This window comes from Vidua chalybeata, chromosome 16 (genome assembly GCF_026979565.1).
Source record: "Vidua chalybeata isolate OUT-0048 chromosome 16, bVidCha1 merged haplotype, whole genome shotgun sequence".
NCBI lineage: Eukaryota > Metazoa > Chordata > Aves > Passeriformes > Viduidae > Vidua > Vidua chalybeata.
In genome coordinates, this window is record NC_071545.1 from 3,343,389 (window position 1) to 3,368,911 (window position 25,523).

General features: G+C 42.5%; 1 long non-coding RNA gene across 1 annotated transcript; it reads left to right on the forward strand.

Moving 5' to 3' along the window:
• The first annotated feature begins 5,467 nt into the window (after positions 1–5,467).
• Positions 5,468–23,555, forward strand: LOC128795988 (uncharacterized). The gene is made up of 3 exons (XR_008433684.1): positions 5,468–5,589; positions 15,735–15,828; positions 23,305–23,555. It is a non-coding gene; the product is annotated as an uncharacterized LOC128795988 (long non-coding RNA).
• The last annotated feature ends 1,968 nt before the right edge of the window (positions 23,556–25,523 follow it).

Below are 25,523 nucleotides of genomic sequence, written 5' to 3' on the forward strand. Positions count from 1 at the left end.
ATGCTCCTTGAGACCTGCTGTGCAAGCTCATCCAGCAGCTAAATGGGGTCGAAAGTTTTGTCCCTTTCCAGAGCAATAATAAAGCTATAATGTGCTCCTGAATCTCAGGAGAGTGTAAAGTCTAATTTGCTTCCGAGCTCGGATCGAAGGTGGAACCTTTGCTGAACTGAACAGTTACACTCAGCCATAATAAATCTGGCTTTAGTTCATATTAATAGATTGAAAATTGACTGGTTTCTGAGGGAGAATGCTGCTCTGGTGTTGAATCACCCTGAGTGTTTGTATGAAACCAAATTTGAACAAACCAACAGAACCCCAGAGTGCCTTAAGCTGGTATCAACAGGCTTTATGGCAGATCAAGCCATCAATGTGACATCAAGTTTCTGCTGTTTATCCTTTTGCATAAATTCTTACCCTATGTCTGGATATTATGGCTGGTTCTGACCAAATAAATCCTGTGAGTGATTCAGTATTGCCCAGAACTGGCACCCATTACTGTGGGATCATGGCCTTGCTGTGTGCTTATGGTAATTGATGTCTGGCTTAATTTTTGCCTTCTTGGCCTTGTCCAATAAGGTTTTCATTGCTGCTTGTGGTATGATGAAATGTATGTTGAACTGCATATTGAAAAGATTAGAATTCAAATTAATCAAACAGCTTTGTTAGTATATCTGTGGTAAGGAAGAGAGTGCAGGCAGAAAAACCCCAGGACTTGAGTGTGACATTAAGATGTATAAAAAAGGAATTTTCCTGAGTGTTGCAAAAGTTGAGAGAAATTGATAGCAAAATCAACATTGAACAAAAACAAAAACAAAAAAAAAAAAAAAAAAGAAGGCTTGGCAGTCCTTTCAGTGTCAGTATTGCTTTAAAATTAGTTTTGCAAATCTATATTTAATTAGACAGTTATTGTACTGTGTGCTAAATAAACACTAATTATTAAACATAGGATTTATTGAAGTGTAATAGGAATTTCTAAAACTCTTAATTTACTTAGCCTGAGTAAACAAATTCTAAATGATCAACATTGCTTCCTGTACAAGAGCTACCACTGCAACTAATACATGCCAGCATCCAGGAGCCAGGATTATAGAATATTTTCCAATAGGTATTTTATTCCAAGGCATATGGAATATGCAGGAATATGGGCTTGTCTATGTGATTCATTTTAAAATCAGAATTATTAATTATTTGTAGAACCTTGTGCCTTATACACTCAATTCCAGTTGCTACCTAAGTCTTGAATGCAACAAGTGAACCCATAGGGGATAAACTCAGGATTTCTTTAACTGAGCACCCTGCTTAAACATTCTGGTTAATAAGGTTCTAGGCAACACCACTGAAACTGGAAAACAATGACCATTTCCCTGTCCTTTCCCCCCTCTGCCATCTTTGCTGGCGTGGAGAGACACAATTTTCACAATTACAATTACACAATGTGATGTAGTGCAGTACATTCCAAGCCTGTCATATTTTTGTTTTAACTGTCCTCAGAATTAAAGGTCAGTCTGCAACTCAATAAAATGCACTTTTAGCTTTCATGAATTTGGGAAAATTGAATGTTGTTTAAGCGAGCTCTTCAGGTCAATGCACAGTTTGATTTGAAAGCTACAGCTCAACTAAACATGCCCAAATAGCTCGATTTCTCTCTTGTGTAATTTGTGTTGCAAAAGCTTGTTTTGGGTATGAACCCTGAGGAAAATGTCTGGACTTACAAGTGTGTGTTACTGATGGGAAATGGAAGCTGCTGTTCATGTTGGGAGCCTGGCAGAGAAGTTTGTGCTCAGGTTTCCCCATATACTTAAATCCTTCATGGAATATCACCTGCTCTATTAGGTGTCCACAAAGGATCACGAATACAAGTCTGGGAAAATATATGGAATATGTTGAGATCTGTCTAGGAGCAGCATCTGGGCATCCATACTTCCTGCCAGAGCATCCAAGACTTACATCCTGGAGATAAAGGGAAATTCGAGGCTTTTTTTGGAAGAGCTCTCAAACAGTCCCTGACAGTCTTTTATCTTGGGTATAAAAAAGAGCCATCAATAATTAGCAGGCTATATTTGGAAAACTCGATGTCTGATGTAATCAGAAGGCTTGGCAAGGAAGAGTTTGCATTCAGCCCAGAATAAATATAGCATTTCTAAGTGCTTTGCATCTTCTCTTTGCAGTAGAGCTTTTTGTCTTTTAATCCTGCTTTTAAAAAGCAGGGTTGAAGATATTGAAGATATTCTCCCTTGTAGGTTTTTTTCTTCTCTGTTTCTCACTAAGCTCTCCGAATTGCTTTTTTTTTTGTTTAGTTTGAGAGTGGTTTTATTATATCCTGAAATGAAGCATCCTTCTGAATTAGTCAAGATCCAAAATACCATGGAGGTGCCTATAACTGAGCTTGCAAAAAGGAGGTAAGTTACCTGAATAAATGCTTTGCTGATTTGAGACCAAATGATGGTAGTGAGCTCTAAGTGGGTTTGAACTGCCTTGTGCTTGATTGCCACTTTTTTATTGAGGTGTTCAGGTGATGAGCAAGACTTTCAATGCAGATCTTTGGACCCCCTCAGTCTCAGGCAGTGGTGGCTCATGTTTTTTTGTACTCTTCAGTTTTTTGTACTCTTTTTTACTACTTCAGTATTTGCTTCAACTTCTTGTGTCCAAGCATCCCAATTTTTTTTTAACAGATCCCATTGAACATGGATATGAAGAAGATAAACCCCATCTTACCTACTCTTCCTTTAGGCCAAAGGAGCCGGCTCAGAACTGGTGTAATCTTTAAGAGTTTGAGGCAAATTTGGCTATTATTTCCTCCTCCTGCTAAACTTGAGACTCTGCCTTGTTCTCTTCTGTTCTTAACTCTTTTAAGACTTGGTGTCTTTATCTGGACACAAGACTTTTGCTGGCTGAAGCAGCTTATTAATCTCTTTGGAAGACAGATGCACAATTAGCTTTGAAGGAAAAGGAAAGCACAGCTTTTGAGACTGGAATCTCCTTTATCTCTAGATTAACACAGGGAGAATTCTTGCATGGAAAGGGACCTATGTTAAATCTGGGAGATAAATTAGGGTAGCCATTGCTATATTTTTCAGATGGCAAAGTAATTTTGTGATTATTCCCATTTTTGTTCAAGCCGGGGCGCAGCATTGCTCAAGAAAGGAGGGTAGCAGAAGGGATTTTGAGAACACCCACTTTTCTAGACATTCTACATAATTAGGTGACAAAAAATATGAGAAATAGATTTGTAAAGAATTCTTTAAACTTAGTAAAAGGTTCACATACTATACATTTATATGTAAGCTTTGAGATAAGAAATACTAACTTAGAAATATTATAGAGTAAGACAGACATTATTAAAAAAGAAATAAAATTTAAAAATAGTCTTACAAATAAGATTAAATATTTTAGAGAAATAAAACTATAAGAAATACATTATAGTAAGACTTACAAGAAGTAATTTAAATTATTAACTTTAAAATATTTGCAACATAATGTAGCTAAAACTGATAAGCCAAAAACCACTTAAATATATTGTAATTAAGAAACAGCTTCTAATAGTAATAGCATGAATGACTATTGTCTCACCCTTCACATAAAACTAAAAATAGAATAAAAGTTTTTAAAACACCTCTCAGTTGCCCCATCTCTAAATAAATAAATAAAAAAAAAAACACTTAATCCAACAAAAAAATCCATTTGGGACATTCTACATCCTAAGGTGACAAAAATCCATTTGGGACCTCAAGGGAGAAGTGGGAAATGTGGAATAAGGAAGAAGAGGTGGTGCTGTGAGGGCAGAGCTATCCCAACAACCACAAAGGGTGCACATTGTGCTTTTAAGAGACACTAGAATGGATGGTACAGAGACAAAAGCCAATACAAAGCTGTGTAAATCAGACCAAGTTAGAACTGAGTCTTAGGAGCTGTTCCTGCCAGCCCAGAAGGGCCACAAGCCTGCCCTGGCTGTGCTGGCTGTGCTCAAAGAGGTGACATCACAGCCCCAGGGGCTGCAGGAGCTGCTTGTGATACATGGAAAATGGTGCAGGTGTCAAAATAAATATCTGCTGTGGCATTAAACAGCACTTAGGAGCTGAGGGATGTTCCTGTTAGCTGTGGGTAAGAGAAATTAGGGGGCCTTATCCTCCTCTGAGCAATCAGATCTCAGTAAATCACCTGACCTTTCGATGTCACCAGAGGACACAAGCAAAAACGACGCACCACAGCCTTGGTCACGATGAAGAGACTAATTTATTTTCTCTGACTCCAATCTTTTATAGTTCTCAAAAGATGCCAGTGGGTTGGAGGGTGAACGTGCCACCTCTCCAACGACACTGGACAAACTACCTGTGCATCAAATTTCTCCACCTCTGTGAAAGAATGCAAAACAATAGGTTGTTTACAGAAAGTTGTGTGAGAAAGTTCTCTACAAGAATGTAAACTCAGAAGGCTTTAGAAAACTCTTGATAACCAGGGCGACATTTCTGTGCCTTGGTTTTCCTTTGGTGGCTCCTTCCTCAAAGTGACACAGGAGGAATGCAGTGCAGGGTGTGGAAATGAGCTTGGCAGTTTGGAAACTTCTCAGAACCTGCATTGCTTGGGAATAACCAGCACTCGTCCCCCTGGGAAATCAGCAGTAAAGAGAATTAAGAAGAAAGCGAGGTTTAAAGCTTCTGTTGGATGAACCAGTTTGCAACATTTCTCCTTGGCTAAATTCTTAACATCCAGCCTTTATTTGATATTCAAGCAACCTTTGTTTTGCACCCTGCCAGAAATTCCTTTAATCTGATGTGGTTTTGCTTCCTGTTGCTTAATGGGGTTGAGTGCAGTGGAGTGGTTTCACACTATTCCACCTACAAGGTGTAGAAAAATGCTGGATAGTGATTTCACTCTTGAGGGATCAAAAAAGCTGAGAAATAAGCTCGTGAGTGTGCACCCTAACTCCCTAAAAACAACAACAACAACAAAAAAAAATCCAAGGAAATTGTTTTTACATAATATGTCTTCAGAGGAGCAGCACTTCAGCAATGTGCTCATGCAATTCATCACTGAGGTGACAATACTCTAAAGATTTATTAGTAATACATCACTGCAATGTTTTCCCCCCAGTGATGTATTTGAGATCATAAAGCACAGAGAGGGACAGCAGACGTGCAGACTGGAGTGCCTGCACAGCCCTGCCCAAGCCTGTTCCAGGTATTTTATTGAGAGAAGCTGTCAGCAAGAATTCCTGGAAAAATCTGCTGGGGAGGGGGGTCTTGCCATGAAGATTCCTGGATGTGATGACATCCAGCCTGAGGGCTGCAGGCTCTGGATCTATCTTCACATAGTGCAGAAACTCTTGATAAATGGTTTGTTGACTGATAGTCTGGGCCTTACAGCAACTGTAAATGCTTGGGGTTATTTACTTTTGGTTTGTAGTGCCTCTGGACACTGAAAGGCACCAGGAAATGTCTTTGAGCCTTGACATCTCAGTGTGCAAAGACTGGGCCATGTGACATTCTCACAAATGTCACAATAGGAGAACAGTTCTGTCTCCATGGCAGTGCTGCTGTTCTGCTGTCAGCATCACAGGCTTCCTCTCCCTCTCTGGAGATCACCTTAGAGGTTGGTCAAGAAAACTAAAATACAGCCTTTTCTCACCATCCTGATTTCTGCTACTTCATGTACCTTATCCATAGTGCCAAGAGTAGAGCTGCAAATTAAATAGATTTGATTTGATTTACCACCACCTTGCCCATCCTTCAGCAGTCCCTCAGAGCCTGAGCCCAGCCTGGGTAACCTTCACCATCCCCCAGGAATGAGGCTGCTCTGCTCCAAGGGCAGCGTGGTGCAGGGAGGTTTCCTGCAGCAATTGCACAGCTGATGTTGTGCTCAGAGCCAGCTCACTGCTACCTGATATTGTTCCAGTTGTTTGTTTTCATCTCTCTGCAATTACCTCCTCACTTCCTGGAGAGGCACCAGCTTTTCCTTTGTGTGGCAATAGGAACAGGCAGCTGCTCCTGCTTGCAAACACTGCAACAATACAAATTATGGCAAAGCTCTGCCACTGGCTAGAATTCAAATTGAGTTTGACTTCAAATTTTTGCAGGGCTGAGTTGATGCCTACATTGAATAGAAAGTGAAGGTGGTGTCTATAATATGAAAATAGATTTTTCAGTATTTTGTGAATCACTTTGCTAGGATGAGATGTGTTGTGAACCTGGGACTCCCAGCCATGAACCCATCAAGGAGGCTTTAAACCCTTGGAAAACTTCCTAGGCCACTCCTCCTTGGCTATTTCTATTTCTGATAAGAGTATCAAGGCATTTAATTGCAACAAACACTGCCTGAAGGCAGTAGTGAAGCATAACCCACTTTATGATCAAGAACAGAATGTACAGAACTCAAAAATGGCTGGAATTTTATTAGGTTTTATGGAGGCTTCACCAGCTCTGCAAAAGGCAACTGGGGGCAGAAATACTCAGCTTGAAGCATTTTACAAATCTAGAACCAAAGGCTTGGCTCTGCAAATGCAAAAACCTTTCCACTGCCTTCCCTGGACCTTAGCTATTGATGGAGTTAAGTGATGTTGAGTGAGGATCAGCATGAGCAGGGAGGAGTTTTGTTGCTTACAGAGAAATCAAAAAGCCCAGAACCACCCTTTGGTGTTTTTGGGAGTTAAGAATGCAACCAAAATCCTGCTTTGTGCCCCCTCAGCTCCTGCTTGGGAGTTCATGATGATGGATACAGCCTAGAATCAACTAATTTGTCCTTTTATTGGAACTTCCATGTGCAATTTAATGCCAGTTTAAAAGCCACATGTCTGTGGAGACTGAGCTTTGCTGGTTTGGGTTTTTGTCGCTGCTTTGCTTGATTTTTATTGTGCAAATGCATTTGGATGGAGAATTTCTGGCCCTTCTCCTGCTGAGCAGCCTGCCCTTGTCTCTTTGGCACTGTGGGTGCTGTAGATGTGTTTTGCTTTCTGCCTTTCTGAGCAGATTAATTATCTGTAATTGAGAGTGGATGGACTCTTAAAGCACCAGCTTTATTGGAATGAACCTGCTGGAAGCACAGCAAAGTGCACTTATCTCTGTGCTAGTACCAGAGCTCCTCAGGGCATGGAAAAAGAGCTGGGGTTCCTCAACCTGATCCAGATCAAATCCTTCCATTTCAACACTTCTCCGAGCCCTGCTGCAAAGGAAGCACCTCTCACATCTGTCTGCAATCCAAGCACTTTTTTAGTATCCCAGAATGGAAGTGAAATTGTATGGGTTGGGCTGTGAATGGCCTCAGAAGCCTTTCCAGCCTCACTGAGAGGCACTTTGAGCACTAAAGGCTGTACAGACTATTTCCTGCAGGTGCTACCTAAACAGCATCTGACATTTGTCTGACATAGCTTGATTTTACAATGTGTTGGTTCACACCTGTGGCTGTGAAGGTGAACAGCAGCTGAACTGGGGAAATAAATGGAGAGTGGTGTTTATTTTTTGGCCCAAAGACAGTCTAAGTATAATATTAAAAAAGAAATACAATATTATATATAAATAATATAAATAGATTTATATAAATAATAAATATATACCAATATAATTATCATCTATATAGTATAAAATATAAATATTTTAGTGTGCTGAGTTGCATTTCAGCTGTATCCAGAAGACAGAACCAGGCAGCCTTTGTGTCCCAGACCATGTCAGGCACTCTGTGCCAGGCAAGTGAGCCCCAAAACAAAGAGGCTGCAGAGTAAATCAGCAGGAGTGGATTAGGAGAAAGGTTTCTACTCAGAGGAAGACAGACAAATGAAAGGATCAGCCTCAGGTTGTGGAAGGAGGCTGAAGCTGGGAGTTGAAGTCAGATCTTTGGCATTATTGGCACATTCACTGGTTCAACAATGGTGCCTAGCACAGGCTCCCTTTCTTGCAGCTCTTCCAGTGTGGAAGATGTTAGAGAAAAAAAAAAAATCTCTCAATTACTGTTCCTTCAGTTTCTCCTAAGAATTCCTGAAGTCCCATTATAGAGAAAATGCTGAGGCCATCATTAAGGTTCTAGAGAGAAGAAAGAAAATGAACATGCATTTCACTCTTAACAACTTCCTGCTTTGAATTTTGCTTTTGAAAAAAGATTTTTCCCCTTGCCTTGGTGGGAAAAATAGAAGCTGTCAATTGCCTTTTTTTTTTCTGTGTATCAAATGAATTTATATCCAAGTAAACCTTTTGCATCCTGAAGCAAAGAAATCCACAGTGCAACTGAGGGCAGCATGAAGCAGAATTTGTTTGCTGATAATTTCATGCTGATAATTTTACTACTTCCTCTCTAGTTCTTGTGTTAATGGACAGAGTGAGCAACCATTTCCCCCTTGTCTCTGCTGCTCCCAGGTTTATATTCCTCTTTGCTTTCCCCCCCTCCCATGATTAAGTGAATTTGATTTAAATATTCTTGGGTAATTTTGATTATCATCATTGTTCTGCCCTCTACTTTAATTTTAGTTGATTCTTTTGCAGAAGGTGAAGAACAAAGCTGCACAAAATGGTGAAATTGTGGACTCACTGTGGATTTATTCAATGCCATAATGATGATTTCTGTTCTGTTCTCCATTCATTCCTAACAATTCCTAACATGCTATTTTCTTTCACTTGAGCATTGAACTGACACTTTAATTGACCTATTATAGCTTCAAGATATCTATTATTTTTCCCCAAATGCTAACAAGGTGCCAGATTTTGTCAATCCAGGATGGCTTTTCCTCTTGTGTGCATCACTTCCCATGGATCAGCACTGAATTCCATTTTTTGTTCCCTCACTCTGGACCCCTCCAGTCCATTGCTTGCCCTGTGCAGTCAGATCTCACCAGCTTCAAAGTCTTGCTAAAACCAGTTCTCTTTGTCATCTGGCTTTTCCAGAAACGCAGAGCCTGAAGCCATAAGGGTTTAAGAAACATAAATTAGCTACCCAGAAAACTCGTTAATTCAGAATTAAGGTTGCTCACCTGTGATCTGTTCCATTAGCAGCCCAATCCTTCTGTGTTTTACACAGAACAAATGCAAGTGGATGAAATCTCTTACCCAAATTAGCAGGCAGCAGCCAAATATTTACTGAGTCACTTATTCAACTTGATTAAATGAACAGAATATTAAAAAAGCAAGAAAAAGGGGGAATATATGCAACAAAACCATCCAAGCAAAACAATTCTATTAGCCATTCAAGGAACAGGCTTTTGGCATTAGGGGTGTTGTTTACTAATTGGATTTTCTGTAGCAGTGATTACTTAGTGTCTCACAGTTTTCTGTACTTCAACATTCACCTCCTGTCTGAATAAAATCTCTTGTGCTTATGGCAAGATTCCCATTTCCTTCAAAGACACTTGGTCTGGCCTCTCTTGTGTAAGAGGTTTTTAAAAGATCTAAGTAGTATAATCTTGTTTTCCAGCTGATGTTAGGGCTACTCTGGTAGTTCTTTGTCTGTGCTTTTCAGGAGATAACAGACAGATCATGCAAAAACCAGTTTGAGAATTTTCCACTCCATGTAGAGTAGCCACAGAACATCTGTGAAATGATAAAACCTGCCACAGTAACCTGAATTTTCAGATTTCAGATGTGAGTATCTCAGGATGTGAGCTCAGGAATGAATGAAGAGCTGAGATTGTGTTACAGAAGCTACAATGTACTGGATAAAGCAATATTTATTTCTCCAGAGTAGCTTACAGTAGCTTCTTCTTCTCTTGACATTCTGCAAGCTTAAAACCAAAAGTGAGTTTTCTCTTTCTTTGTGTTTATCAAGTTTAGTGTAGGGACTGATTTGACTCTTAAGTCCTTCCAGGACCACTTGTAGGTGTTGCTTTGTTTTTTACCTTTTCCCCCTCAGTATTCAGCCTGAATTTCACTGCTCCTGATGGTTCTCCCACCACTTCATAAATCTCAAGTATGAGACTTGTGAATTTTGAGTGGTACTTTGATGTTTTACAATTATTCATACCTTATATATTGATATTGTATTTCTCATTCAGAGCATCTTCAATTCCTCAAATTTGTGTTCCTGTTTCCCTTTGATCTGTATCATTAGTGAGTTCTTATTCTGTGTGCTGATACTTTTTTCTGTCCTCTTTTACAGATCTTGCCACTTCACTATTGATTTTCTTTTCTCTTTTTGTTTGAGATATCTTCTTTATCCTTTAGGTTTGAGTTTTTTCCAACTTATGGTAATTGTTTACTTTTTTCCATATATTTGATCTAGTATCTTTCCCCTAAACCAATGGTTTCCCTAGAAAGCAGCCAGTCAAAAAGAAGCGGAGAAGAATAGAATTAGATCCAAGAAAATTTTGATATAAAATGAAATCACAGGAAAATCCAACCTGTCTCTCCATCACTCTCCCTCCTTAGTGTCTCTGTCTCCCCAGTCCCCCTGCTCTCCCTCCTCTCATTCCCTCAGGACAGCAGCCCTGCTGTAGCTGTCTCCTCTTGCTCTAGCTGGGCTTTAGGAGCTCTGTGTCCCCGATTCTCTGGGCAAATTCTGTCCCCGTGGTGTGCTGCTGTCTCCAAAGGCCATGCTGGTCTGGCAGCTGTGACTGTTTCTCAGAGATGGGTTTCCAGGCACAGAGAATTAAGCAGATTACAAAAATTTGTTTTCTAGCCTGGTGCCCAGCAGACATGGGATCTCAATTCTTCTCTCTTCCCCAGACTTGAGTGGATGACTTTGAGACTGCTGTGCAACTAATACATGCCAGCATCCAGGAGCCAGGAGTATAGAATATATTCCAATAGGTATTTTATTCCAAGGCATAACTCAAGAACATGGGTTTGTCTATGTGATTCATTTTAAGATCAGAATTATTAATTATTTGTAGAACCTTGTGCCCTATACACTCAATTCCAGTTTCCATCTAAGTCTTGAATGCAACAAGTGAACCCATAGGGGATAAACTCAGGATTTCTTTAACTGAGCACCTTGCTTAAACATTCTGGTTAATAAGGTTCTAGGCAACACCACTGAAATTGGAAAACAATGACCATTTCCCTGTCCTTTCCCCCCTCTGCCATCTTTGCTGGCATGGAGAGACACAATTTTCACAGTCACACAACCACAATTGCACAGTGTGATGTAGCTCCTGTGTGGAGAGACACAATTTTCACAGTCACACAACCACAATTGCACAGTGTGATGTAGCTCCTGTGTTTCACCAGAAGCCTCCTGAGCTGTGCTGAGATTGCAGCGCTGGAGGCCACACAAAACCTCACGTGGCCTCTGCATTAAGGGGTTCTTGGCTTCCTCTCTGGGATTGTTTTATTTTATGAGGGCTGGCAGCCTTGCCAAGAGTTACCTCATGCTCTGTGAGCTGTGCATGGGAGAAGCAGGGGCTTCTCAGGCGTTGCTGACCCAGGGGTGGCACAGAAAGTGTCACCCCTGCTGCAGCAGCCACTGCAATAAAGGCTCAGGGCAGGACTCAGAGCTGCATCCTTCAAAGAGCAGCAATGCCAGCCTTGCTTCACACTCTCCAGATTGCCTCTTTGACACATTTTTCCCTTTTTTCCCCTCCATCCTTCCATCTCCTTTCTTTCTCATCAATCAGAGCATTCGTGGTCTGCTGATGTAATTAGGAAAACAGGGCATTCTGGCCAGAGGTATTGATCCAGTACTTTATAATAAAAGTTAGTAATGTTTAATTTCTTGTTGTCAGCTTTCATTGTGCTAAAGAAATCAATTCACTATTGTCTCTTCTCCATTATTCAATTGTCTAATAAGCTACTTTGCAGTCCCCTCAAAATCAAATTTTAATGATAAATCACTGTAGGAATGGAGAGCACATGAACCCATGTACATGAGGATTATCCCAAATCCATAGTAGGTGGGATGCACTTCTTTCCAATTAGAAATAAATGTTTTCTTGTCTCTTTTTAACAGTCAGTAAGACAGGTTTTCTGTTCTTTTACTAAACTCCACAAGATGGTTGTTGTAACTTTTTTTCTCTCTTGAGAAATATGCTATCAAACCCCCTCTGAATGTTGAATTTCACTCTCAAGGTGATACCTCTCCTTTTTCCCTCCCCACCTCTCTCATCCCACATCAAATTAGTGATAAAAAGCAGAGTCAGAGTGGCCTTGGAGGAGAGAAGAATGTGCTCAAAACCTCTCTCTTTGCTCTGGCTCTACCCCAGCTCGCAGTGAAGCAAACACTCCCTTCTGAGAGCGGCCACCAGAGCTGTGTGTGTGTCAGGAGTGCACAATTCCCACATCCCAGAGCTGTGTGTGTGTCAGGAGTGCACAATTCCCAAATCCCAGAGCTGTGTGTGTGTCAGGAGTGCACAATTCCCAAATCCCAGAGCTGTGTGTGTGTCAGGAGTGCACAATTCCCACATCCCAGAGCTGTGTGTGTCAGGAGTGCACAATTCCCAAATCCCAGAGCTGTGTGTGTGTCAGGAGTGCACAATTCCCACATCCCAGAGCTGTGTGTGTGTCAGGAGTGCACAATTCCCAAACCCCAGAGCTGTGTGTGTGTCAGGAGTGCACAATTCCCACATCCCAGAGCTGTGTGTGTGTCAGGAGTGCACAATTCCCACATCCCAGAGCTGTGTGTGTGTCAGGAGTGCACAATTCCCAAATCCCAGAGCTGTGTGTGTGTCAGGAGTGCACAATTCCCACATCCCAGAGCTGTGTGTGTCAGGAGTGCACAATTCCCAAATCCCAGAGCTGTGTGTGTGTCAGGAGTGCACAATTCCCACATCCCAGAGCTGTGTGTGTGTCAGGAGTGCACAATTCCCAAACCCCAGAGCTGTGTGTGTGTCAGGAGTGCACAATTCCCAAACCCCAGAGCTGTGTGTGTGCCAGGAGTGCACAATTCCCAAATCCCGGAGCTGTGTGTGTGTCAGGAGTGCACAATTCCCACATCCCAGAGCTCTGTGTGTGTGTCAGGAGTGCACAATTCCCAAATCCCAGAGCTGTGTGTGTGTCAGGAGTGCACAATTCCCACATCCCAGAGCTGTGTGTGTGTCAGGAGTGCACAATTCCCAAACCCCGGAGCACGGCTCGGTCAGGAAGGGCTGGAGTTCTGCTCCCTGAGGCTCCCAGAGCTGTTTTTATTTCCTGCTGGCTCCGAGCTGGCTTTTGCTGCTTTCCCAAGCTGTGGGTTCTGCTTTCCATGGGATGGGGGCTGCAGCTCAGTCCTGATCCACTGCCTGAGCAATACAGCTTAAGAGAGGGTTTAATAGAAACAGAATTTTAAGAGAAATTAAATAAGTGTATTATCTGTAAGGGAGGCTGCTCTGAGAATTCTGAGGAAGGTAAAGGCACTAATTTTTGGTATTTACCTGGAATAAAAAAAAAGCTGAATCTGTCTTTCACGTTTATTAATACATCAAACTGTTTTAAAGCATTGTGACCTCTTTGAAAATAACTTACATATATATTATGCCCAACAATTATCTTGTAAAATTCATTTTCATGGCAAAGGGTGCTGCTTGGACGTACCCAAGTTTTAACTCAGACTTGCCCTACCTCTATCAGCTGAACACAAACCCCTCCCTATTCTTGGGCCCACAGATAAACGAGCCAGCTTTCCAAACACCACGAGATTCAGGAAACAATGTGCCTGAACGCTTGAGTTTGTGCATGAAGTCATGAATCATTTTTACATTAGGGAGGCTGTACCATAGGTCTCAATAATGCAATGCACACTGAGCTGCTGCTTTCCTCTGCTCATAAATCAGGTCACAGGGTAGCCACCATTCCATTTTTGCACTTGCAGGGCAGTAAAGTAAGAAGTTTATTGCAAGTTGGTAATAAGAAAGGAAATAACAGCCTGGGAGGCACAAGGGTGAACGAGTTAATGAGTGAGCAGTTTGAGTTTTCTTATTGGTTTTAACCCTCTATAAATTTAATGGCTTCCTTTTAAATGCCTCTTAATGAGAAAAAGCAAAGTGTGAGTTACTTAATGGTGTTATTGAAGGCTTTCCCTTGTTATTGAAAGGGAATGCTGTAGTTTATCCAGGGTAAATCTAGAGAAAAATAACTTTAGATCAGGGCAGGGATGCTCTGTGGGCTTGGTGTCAGCAGGAAGGACAAACTGCAGGGGTGTTCTCTGACAGGGAAACTGCTGGAATAGCTAATTAGTGATCTTCATTAGTTTGTGGAGACTGTAATGAGCTCAGGAGGCTTGGAGATGTCTGTGTGCAGAGGAGCTGCTTCTCCTGAGCTGGGCTTTGCAGCCCTGACCCCCTCCTGGGCCCGGTGCTTTATTCCACAGTCTGTGCCTCTCCTCACCTCCTCAGCTGCTCCTGGGACACGGGGAGCTCTCACAGGAAATTATCCCCGTGGGAATACTTTGCAGGAATGGTTGCACGGGATCTGTCAGCTGAATTCCAGTTCTAGACGTTTATCAATAATCCTTCCTAAAAAAACAACAACAACAAAAAAAGAGAGCGAATTCCTGAGGGTTTAGTACCAGAGTGTCTGAGGTTCTTTGGAGGGGGTGGTAAATAATATTTTTACTAATGCAGGATATTATGGGATATAACTCTAGAGGTTAAAGCATTGCAAGTTTCTCACTATTTACAAATAAAAGCAAGGTATTTAAATGGGATTTAAAATAATGGTATTTAAAAATATGTTTTCAGTGCATTTTGTGCATGAACCAAATCAACTAAAAGCAAGTAAAAACTGTATGGAGAGAGCACATATTTTCCTAAATTTTTCATGGAAACAAATTGTCATTTTTCACTTTTTTCTAACCAGTCATATGTTGCAACTGCAAAGATTTTCCAAGGGTAAAAAGACAACTTTTCTTATTCTAGTTAGGAATACAGGAAAAAAGATTAAAAGAGGGCTATGACCTGCTTTCATTAACACCACTATAGATCAGATTTAAAATACCTATTTAATTAGATTTGGCCCGATTTAATGTTTAAACATAAGAGATTATGGAATGTGCTGAGGACAGTGGTGATGTTCCTTTTCAGGACACTCAGAATGGGGGATCCATGTGTCTCTCATAGAATATCCTGAGTCAGAAGGGACCCAAAAGAATCCAAATGGCTTTAGAAAAAAGTGGGGAGATGTCAGGGAAAAGCTCTATAAATTTTCTCTGCTTTTACCACAGCACATCTCAGAAGAATTTTTGGGGATGATGTCCCACCTTTCTTTGCCTCATCCAGCTGTGCACAGGGCAGATGTTTCCTGTCCCCAAAGTGCCTCCTTTAGCAAACCCTCGTCCATAACTCTTAATTAATCTACAAGAATCTGAGCTAAGCCTGCTAATTACATTTTCAGTGAACACTAATATTAACAGTAAACATATATATTTGTATGTTTTGGCGATTCCCTGGTTGTTAATCTTTTAGCTGCTCCAAATTAAGCCACTTTCCTACACAGTCATAACAGACCTCTTATCCTCAGAAATCTGAGCACCTGGTATGGCTAACCATGCACTGAATATGTAAATGATGCTCCCAAAGAGCAAGAAGGTTAGATACTAATTAGATATTACACTTAGGAGACAGCAAACTCATAGAAATTAAATAGTCCAGTGGCATTTCTGTTTTGTGGAGGGTTTGTCCCCTCCTAGGCATGGAGCAGGAGATGTGATGCCTTGAAAATTGGCTGGATTCTACTTGACAGCTCCAATTCCTGGCACTGTTGGTCAGGTGGTTGTGACACTGTGGGTGCTGAGCTCTGGCATCTCTGCTGAAGTGGCACAGCTCTACCTCTGCCCACAGCAAAATGTATTCCCCTGGTAAAAACCACATCAGATAGATTTTTTTTTTTCTTTCCTTCTAATCTTTTTAGAAAGTATTTGCTGAAGACATGAGGGCTGACCTGGAGAGACCTCACTGGTACTTTCTGGCTTTTGAAACCACCCCAGTACAGAAGTGAGGTGGAGGTGAGCTGGGTTTGAGGGTTTTTTGGTCAGGAGGGTGCTGTCCCATGGCTGCTCCCTGCTTTCTCCTCTGGCACCCATGGGTGTGCCACCTGTCAGGGCTGGGACCTGGAGGCAGTGAGACAGCAGGAAAATCTCTGGGATGTGCTGTCTGCATGCAGGAGAAGCCTTACACCTGCTGTTAAACCAGCCATAAATGCATTCCTGGGAGGAGGAGGAGGCTCAGCAATGCTGTTTCTATCAGCTTCCTAAGGGCACAGGGCTGCAGGACAGAACCTACTGTGTGTAAATCAAACCAGGCTAACAAACCTGAGCTCAGGGATGTGCAATGTGCACACAGAGCTCTGGCACTTCAATCTCCTGCCTACAGGGACTGGAACTTCGGTATTTTATAAATCAGTACATCAGAAATGAATATTTTGACCCCGTCTCCACTCTTATTAATCAAGGCAATATGGGGATGTGTAAGATGGATTGTAAAGAATTGCTGTTCATAAGCTCCTGAAGCCAGAAAAGACCATCATATGTATCTTGTTGACCTTCTGCCTAGCACAGATCACAGAATTTTACTTGCCATATCAGGGCCCAAATCCATCAAAAGCTCAGGAAGCCTTGCTCCAGTGCACTCTGGCCACAGAACCTGGTTGTTTCTTCAAGAAGGTTTTAAAGAAAACATCAATTACACTGAGAGCTGTGGCTGTCATCTTGTAAGTAAGAATCATAGAGTGATTTGGCAGTGCAGTGTACCTTTGGGAGGGATTTTCTCTCCTCTTGGAGCCTTTAAAGCTGCTCTAAAGGCCATTTAATATGCTGGGGGAGGACATCCTTGACTGCAGGCAGTGTCTGGCCTGGCTCAGATTGTGCCCTCAGCAGGGAGAGCCAGGGGGTCTGAACCCTTTGTAGTGTTTATAGGTGTGTGCCTGGGCAGCTCCTGGAGGCAGCAGAACAACCATCAAGCAGCACTGAAAGGGAAATGTGCTGCACTTTAGCAGAATTTGGGGTTTTCCCCTGTTTCACTTTATGCTGAAGATCTTACCTGCTCTTATAAAAGTCCAGACTATGATGTCCAAGATGGCTCAAAACAGTTTTTATCCCTTCATTCCTCTGAGGATAAAAAAGGTGTCCTGTCTTTTTTCCCTTTGTGAATTAATCTATTTATCTTACTGCAAACAGTACACTAGAACCACTCCTCTGTAGTAGCCCACTAAAATCTCCCTTTAAGCAAGAGTTCCTTTGGATTGCAGATTTCCCCCTGCACATCCCCAGGGTTTGTGTGCACGGTGGTTTTCAGAGCTCAGCTGTGGGTGCCTGGCTGTCTGCAGAGGAGATGTCAGTGCTGTGCAGGGAGCAGTTTCAGGCTCCCATGCCATGCTGAGTTGCCATTCAATTCTGCACTGTCCATTTTCCTGATCACAGCCCATTTGGAAGAGCAGGTCCCTGGGTGCTGGATCTTGGCTTTGTTTTCCTTTCTCTGTCGAGGTCAGGATTGAAGGCACCTGAGATGATCAGGCTTGGATGTTTGTTATTTCTTATCTCTATTACAAGTGGTGAGTTCCTACAGCATTCTACTATCAAGCTACAAAATGGCTAACTATCCTTCTCTACAAGGTCTTTTAAGGCTAAACTACCCAATTAAGATTGACACCTAAATGATTTTCACTTTTAACCCAATAACCAACCACCTGTGTCCTGCAATGCGGACTTTTCTGTCCAATTACAGAATACCACCCAAACCCATGAGGAAGAAGGTGGAGAAGAAAGCCCTAAAACCTCCACTTTGCCCCATATATTTTTCTATATTCCAAACCCCCAAACTCTAAATTTCCCACCATGTGATTTTACACACTTCTAATCAAACTACACACCTGCAATCCCAGTGCTCTCAATCCATTTTGGAAGCCTTTTCCACAGCCTCAGGTCAAATACAGCATTTTCCTGTGGGTCTGTGCCCTTCAGCACAGAAATTTTAAAATTCTCGGCGTCCAGGATTCCAACACCTGGATGTAGCTGGCATTTCTTCTTTGAAAACCAGACAGTTTTTAGCTCTGCTCATTGCTCAGTTCTGATCAAAATGCAGCACTGTGAGGCTGAGCAGGCCCTTCCTGCACCTCTGAGTCCTGTTGAACCTAAGTTGGGCAGGTGGCCCTGGTGAGGGGCGCAGGAGACCTGGCTTCACTCTCAAACCCCGCGCTGTTGCTCCTGGGTGACAGAAAAACTGTGGGAGATGGAAAGATAGAAACTTCTACAAACACTGAAGGGTTTGATCTGCAGCTTTAAAAGAAGCTTGGATTGATGTTAAAATAAAATAAACAGACATCAAGTAGAAAAAACATAAACATATGTTTCTATAGTTGTAAGTAAGAATATGCCTTAAGTGAGAAACTGCACTGATAAGATGGAGAAGGGTTTCTAATGTAGGGGTGTGGTTGTATAGAGTAAGCTGAGGGTTCAGAAGTTATAACAGAAGCTTTTGTGTGTACGTGTGATAGCAGCCCATTGGATAAAAGTATCAATAGTGCAGTGGAAGTAAGTAAAGGTGTGTCTTAGTTTGCACAGACAGGTGTCTGCTAAGGAAGGCAGGAATCTTCCTTGAAATGGAAAATGTAAACCCCCTCCCTCCAAATTAGGAAAATTAAAATAGAAATGCAATAGTACAAAAAAAATAAACCACTGCCAGAGCCAGAATAGGAGGTGACACCCTGTGGGTCAGGGTGGTGGCAGCAGTGCCATTCCATGGGGGCTCAGCCCTCCTGCAGTGCCAGCTGTGCTTCTGCTGGAGCAGGATCCTGGACAAGGCTGGAGTTTTCCTCTGGAGCTCCAGGGCTGCTGGAGATGGGCCTGGGCTTCCTCTGGGAATGCAGTGGGGCAGAAAGCTGCTCCTCTGGGAATGCAGTGGGGCAGAAAGCTGCTCCTCTGGGAATGCAGTGGGGCAGAAAGCTGCTCCTCTGGGAATGCAGTGGGGCAGAAAGCTGCTCCTCTGGGAATGCAGTGGGGAAGAAAGCTGCTCCTCTGGGAATGCAGTGGGCAAAGGCTGCTGTGGTGTTCCCAAAATCTCAGATTGTATCCAGGTAGGAATGCTTGGCTCCTCCCCTGGGCAGAGCCTCTCCCCATGGGATGATGGAATTTTCTCAGCCATGCAGGGACACTCAGTGGCCATGAACAGAAGAGATCTCCTGGAGGGAGGATTGGCTGTGGTAGAGATAAAGAAAACTGCCCAATGAACAGAAGAGAACTGCCCCAACTCTGACAGATGGGAACAGAATACACACACACATTTCAAACCTAAGGAGCAGGTGATAGGTTAGAAAAGCAAAATAAATTTTGTGGCAACTGTCCATTGGGTTAGAAAGTTATATCATGCCTTGTAATAAAGAACTTGTGTCTACTTCGAGCTATGGCTGATTGCTTGCTCTCATAGATCTCACGGCCTCTGAGACTGATGTTTGTCTGAGCAATAAATCCTTCTTAGCCCGATGATGGTCCCATCCCTTCATTAAAAGCAGTGATAATAATAATAAAAAATAAATAAAAATAATAAATGGGTATAATAATAAACCACAAGCAGGATTTGGTTTTCTTTCCTAATTCCTGGCTCCAGCTGCCTGATTTGGCTCAGCTGCACCCAGCCGAGGGTCAGATGCTGAGACAAGAGGTTATATCCTGCCACTCTTATAGACTTTCCTGCCTTGTCCAGAACCTGCTTCCATCCTCAGTAAAGCTGAGGAGAGTTTTTGCTGCTGCTCTAAGCTGTACTGAAGAGTTTGGCTTTCAGATGCTGGTATTTTTCTCAAATGGAGTGATGCAACCAGGATATAGAAAACTGCCTGGATTTAATATTTTTAACTTGAGCAATGAAATAAAACTTTTAATCCTCCATGTGTATGGAGAATTTAGGTTTTCTTGGATATCAGTGATGTCTACATGGCCCTTGGAATGAAGATATATGATTCCCAGAGTTGAATTCAGACACAAGATGGCAGAATCAGAAAGAGGAGAATGTATCACTGTCACAAATACTGCTCCTCTGCTGCACTGACAAGGGAAGATAAAATGGAATCATTAAACAGGGAACCACTTGCAGATTTGAATTTGGATCTCCTGTACTAAGAATAAACATCTTTTTCCCTCAGTACTCAGTGGGTTGAGCATGTTCTGCCATTGTATTCCAGCACTGGGCATTATTGCATGAGTAAGTGAGTAAATACAGAGAAGAGGCTGTGAAATGTCACCTTACAGCAGCATTCTTCTAAACTGCAGTCCTCCTTGCATTCTGAAAGTAGGTGTTTCTCAGTGAAAATAAATTGTTGTATTTCTTTCAGCAGTGGGGCATAATTAGAGCCATGCAGGAGGTTGATTACATTCGGTGTGTGAAGACCATTTAGAAACTGGAGACAGAGGGAGGGAAATAATTTAGACTGATGACAGTTTAGGCAACTTGCCTGGTTTTGGACAGTTGTAACACCTGTAAGCAGGCTTGGGTTTCTGATCTTTCTCCTTTGCAGGCAAAGGCATGAGGTGACACATCCCCTAATCCTGCAGCTCAGGGTGCAAAGGAAGGGAGGATGGGTCTAAGGAGCAGCTGGGAGGGAAGGTCTGGCTATAATCACTGGGTACCTGAGTGATGGTGGGATATGAACCTGAACTGCACATTTCCCTTAGACACGAGCCACAGCATATTTTGGAAAGGCTTTTCAACCCCTTAATGTAATTCTAATTTATTTTACAAACAATGACTGTGAACAAAGACTGGGGACTTGTGCTGACTTTGCCACAGCTGATTGAGAACTCTGAATCTTGAGCAGCCTGGTGAGCAGAGCAGGGCTGTGTAAGGTAACTTGCTGTGACTTCTTCCTGTCCCCCTGGGCCTAAAAAGAGGGGAAAAAATATTTAGAAATTTTGAATTAAGTCACTTCATCAAGTGTTTTACCTTCCTGTCCTTTTCCTTCAGGTTAATGTGGTTACAACAGGTACAACTGTTTATTGTGCATGTTTGTCTTGCTTGCTTTTTTTGCCAAATGCATTTTTTCTGATTTTTCAAGAAATGTTTTGCTCTGACCAAAGCCTGTCCTGTGTTTGTATTTTCCCTTTTCCTCACTGCAGTGACAGGCATGACATGGAGCAAGGTGCAGCCCATCACACAGGCTATTTTCTGGACAAGATGCTTCTTGTCCTCTTAGTGTTCATTTCCCACCAGCCTCATAACAGAAATCAATAAAAAAGCAACATGCTAGCAATGATATTGTAAATTATTAGAAGGAGGAAAGGCCTTGGTGTTAGAACTAGGGCAAGGACTCAGCAGAGAGGCTTCAACTTCCTCCAAGTTGCCTTTGTAGAGCTGTGTTGTACTTCCATTTATCCCTCCTGACGTGGTAGTGTGTTTTCCATGAAGGGCTGGAATCACAGGGATGACCTCTGCAAATGCAGGGAATGGATTCTGCCCCGGTGGGTGACAGTGGATAATTATCTGTGCTGGCACAAAAGGACAGCCTGCTTTCCTGCATCATTAGCTACAATGTGCAGTTGAAAGAGAGAAATCTTCTGCTCCTTTTCATTCATACACTTGATGCACACTACCCTGGCTTTGTATTCAGGATGAGGTGTAGTTGTGTCATTCTCTGAATGACATTGTTCTTCTCTGAGTTTATTTTTTCTCCTTGAATTATTCCAGTCTTTTAAAACCATCAGTGCATATATATCCTGCAGCTGGACTTCTCTGCAAACATGTGTGGAAAATAATTTTTTCTCTCTCAAACATGATGATTACTCAGTGGTAATGGCTGTAATAAAATAGTTCATCTATGCAGGCCTCTGTGATCCATAAACATTATAGCCCAAAGAACAGCACAGGAACAATCAAGTTGTGAAAAAGGTCAGAACCAAACTCCTTTTTAGGGCTGTATAAAACAGGGCAAGAGAGCATGGCTGGCCAAGTGCAGGTCATGTAATAGCTTACAACAGAGCTGAAAAGTCTTTAACTCACAAAGCTTCTGAGTTGGAAGTCAAGGTTACAGCCTAAGGTGTCTCTGGAGCACATTGGCATTGGATATGAGCCCATGCTGAATTTAATGTGTGCTGTTTGCAAACTGACCTCTCTGAGAGGAAATCTTCTCCATCAGGTGTTGGGAAACTCTTTAACATAAACTCAGCCACAAACAAACAAGGCAATTCTTATCTGTGCATGAGAAGACAGACAGCAATAACTGGCTGAAGTTAATGAAATGCTCTGAACAGGGAACCTGCCTCTGCCTGTGCTTGTCAGCGACAGGAGCTGGTTGGAATTCCAGCACTCCATCCCTGCTCCTGCCAGCATTCAGCTCTGCTTCTCTCCCAGCCTCACTTCATCCTGCTGCCCTCAGCTGTATTTTAATTGAGGCCCATAATATTTTAAGACAGCGTTGTCTTCCCAGATCTCAGAGCAAATGGGTTTGCAGGTCCCTTGGCTCCTGTGCTATACACACAAGCTGTCTTCCCAAAACTTGGGGAGGGGTAAAACAACCAAAATGTCATTCACACAGGGCTCAGCATCTGAAGGAGCTCAATATTAATTGCCTAGAGGGCATTTTCTAGGAAAAGAGACTTAATACCATGACATTCTGTGCCTTTCTGTACAGAGTGAAAGAGCAAAGGGTAAAGAACCTAAAGCTGTTTAAAGGATTTTAAACAAAGTGAGTCTAAAACATTGAGGCAGGTGAGTTTTCATGAAGTACCCACAGAGGGTGATGCAAAATCACTGCAGGTTGCTGGGCTGCAGCTGGACCCTTGGATGTTCAGCCAGTTCTGAATCCAGCTCAGTCTGCTCACCCAGCCCCTTTATCAACAGCTCCTCTGTGAGGATCTGCTAGGGACACGGTGTCAGAAGTGCTGCTGAATTAAGGCAGGCAATACCCACTGCTCCTCTTGCCTGCCAGCCATCCTTCAGCCCAGTATCACTTTCCCTTGGTGAATCCATGGCTACTCCTGATGTCCTCCTTGTCCTCCATGTGCCTGGAGATCTTTTCCAGGGCATTTCCCCCACCACCTTTCCAGGTGCTGAGGTGAGGCTGTCCAGCCTGTCACTCCTTTGGTTCTGCTGCCTGTCCCTTCAGAAAACAGGAGTGGCACTGGATTTCCTCCAGTTCTGCTGGTTGGTGTGTTTTCCCTCGAGGTGTTCTACAGTCAGCCTAGGTAAATTTTTATTTCTAAGGAAATAAAGAAGAAACAAGTGGCTTTCTGCAAAGTAAGGTGCTGCTTTAGTAATGCTTCCAACAAAGTGGGGAGAGAGGCAATTAGAACTTGAATGATTCACCTAATCCTCACTGTGTTAAAGCTGCAGCAACCTTTTACAGTGACAAAGAACAGCCTGAACACTTGATTATAAAACAGAAATGCCTTCCTTGTATTAATAAAGCAGCATGTCAGGGTCCCAGCTTGCACATGTAAACTCCAGGTGTTAGACAGTGATTTTCCTTGCCCTGCCATGATGATATCTGTTTTCCACAGTGGCACAGGAGCAGCTGAGAGCAGGGATTGGCTTTTGTGCAGCACACAGGAAACAGCACAAGGCACCCTTGCCAGAGCCAAGGTCTGTCAGACCCAGAGTGCTGCAGCTGCAGCAGCTTTGCTTCACAGCATCACCGTGTGAGATGGAGAGACCCTCTGGATGTGCTTCACTGCCAGGGAGCGTGGCAGGAGGCTCCTGCAGCTTGGCAGGATGGAAAAGCTCCCCCCAACTCTGCCAGTCTGGGACATACAGAATCATCCCTTTCAGATCAGTGGTGTGTGTTTTCCCAACTGTGTAAAGCTCCATGGGCTCCTAGAAATAGGGTAATGCTTCCTAGTTGTTAAAAATAAAACTTTTTTGAGAAAGAGCCTTGGATTCTGCAATTCTTTGGAAACACAAGATAAAAGTTTCAAAGGTCATACAGACAGTAGACACCTGAATCATACAGGTATCATGATACAGAATCATTCTGCATCATACAGACAATAGACACCTGAAATCCCCTTAGTAGGCATTCATTTTCCAGGCCGTATGACTGCAATTATGATGTTACAAGGGGAACAGCGGGAGTTAGGAAAACTGGAATTTTCTCCCCACCACTGGTTGTTAGTGTATTGTGGGAGAAGGGTTATGGTGTTTCTGAGGCTGTTCTCTGCATGTTGGGTAAGGCACATTGAGGCTACATCCCTGCAAATGGGCTGAAGAACACACATCGTGCTGGATGAGGAACAGGGCTTCTCTGCAGAGGGAGAATTCATTCCTATTTGCTGAGGCAGGATGCTGGCATCAGCTGATGTAGTCTTATGTGCATAGATAAGAAGATGGAAGATTAAGAAATATAAAAGGAAAAGGAGGAAAAATGAGATTTTCATCTTGATCTTCTTTTCATACCCTTCAAAAAACACAGGCAGGTCCTTGAAGTCAGAGATACAGTGGTTGGCCATTTTGATGGCAGCTGTCATTGAGGAGATAAATATTAATCAAGGTTTATATTACTCAGAGTAAAACTGGGAGTAGAGGACTGGTAAGAGAAGGGGCAGGATTCATAAAGTCAGAATCTACAGCACAGTGATGCTGTGATCTTCTTTCCTTAAAGAAACCAAGCATTAGAAGTTGTTTTCTTGCTCTGTTCATTATTTTTCAACACTTTCATTTCCCTCCTACACCAAGTGCTGCAAGCTCCTCTCGCTTTCCCCACCATAATTTTGGTTTGAATCCTTGTGTGATTCAGCGTGGTCACTGGGGAAACATTGCTTTAATGATTTGGTGTTTAAGTGCTCAGTGTTCCTTGCATCACAGAGGAGTGGCAGTGCTGACAAAGTGCAGGCTGCCCATGGGGAGCTCTAGATCACTGCAGAGACGAGTTGCTATGGTAATACATTACAGAGCAATGAGGGATTTGGGAAGATGCATCTGACAGTTCGAGGTATAGAATCATCATTTCCTTGCAGCTTGCAAAAAGTGTCATCATCGGAATTTCAGTTGGCTTATTTTTCTTTTTCCTTTGCTTTCGTGAGGTGACATTTCTGCATAGCCCCGAGCATGCTACAGCACAAGAAGGAAAAGGCTCTGTCCTCATGTAGGCAAGAGCTGAAATAAAACCAGAGGGGAGAGGTCACTTCTGAGGCAATTAATGAAGAATATGGTTGAATGACTGCACAGGTTCTCTGTATGTCCTTGCCTCTCTCTCCCTTGAATACACAAATCTTTGTTTTATAGGCATGAAAGGGAAATATAGAATTTGGGAAAAGTAGTTTCTAGACATAAGACATACTGCAAGATAGAGTCAGTATTCCTGAGAATAAGGGCCAAAAAGAGGAAAGTCAGCAAAGGAAAATTAACAATAAAACCCCCCCACCCTCAATTTGTCTCTCCAATGTGCATGGAATTAGAAAAAGAAGAGTCAGTAATGGCACAACTTGAAAAATAACAGTAATATTTTCATTTGAAAACTGAACAGTAACACAAACGTGTATTTTGTCTTTTCAACTTTCTCTTCAGATATTTGTCTAAGTATTAACACCTACATTTTATCTATGCATGGAAATATTTTATGTAAATAGATAAGGGACAGTAAAGGAACTCCCTCCAGGACCAAGACAATGGCTCTTGGGTCAGGTATTTATATACTTTTTGAGCAATTGCACTCCCTGTCTCTGAGAGGTGTAAGAGCTCCCCAGAATCTAATTAATCCTGAGACTTTCTTGTTTTGTACCTT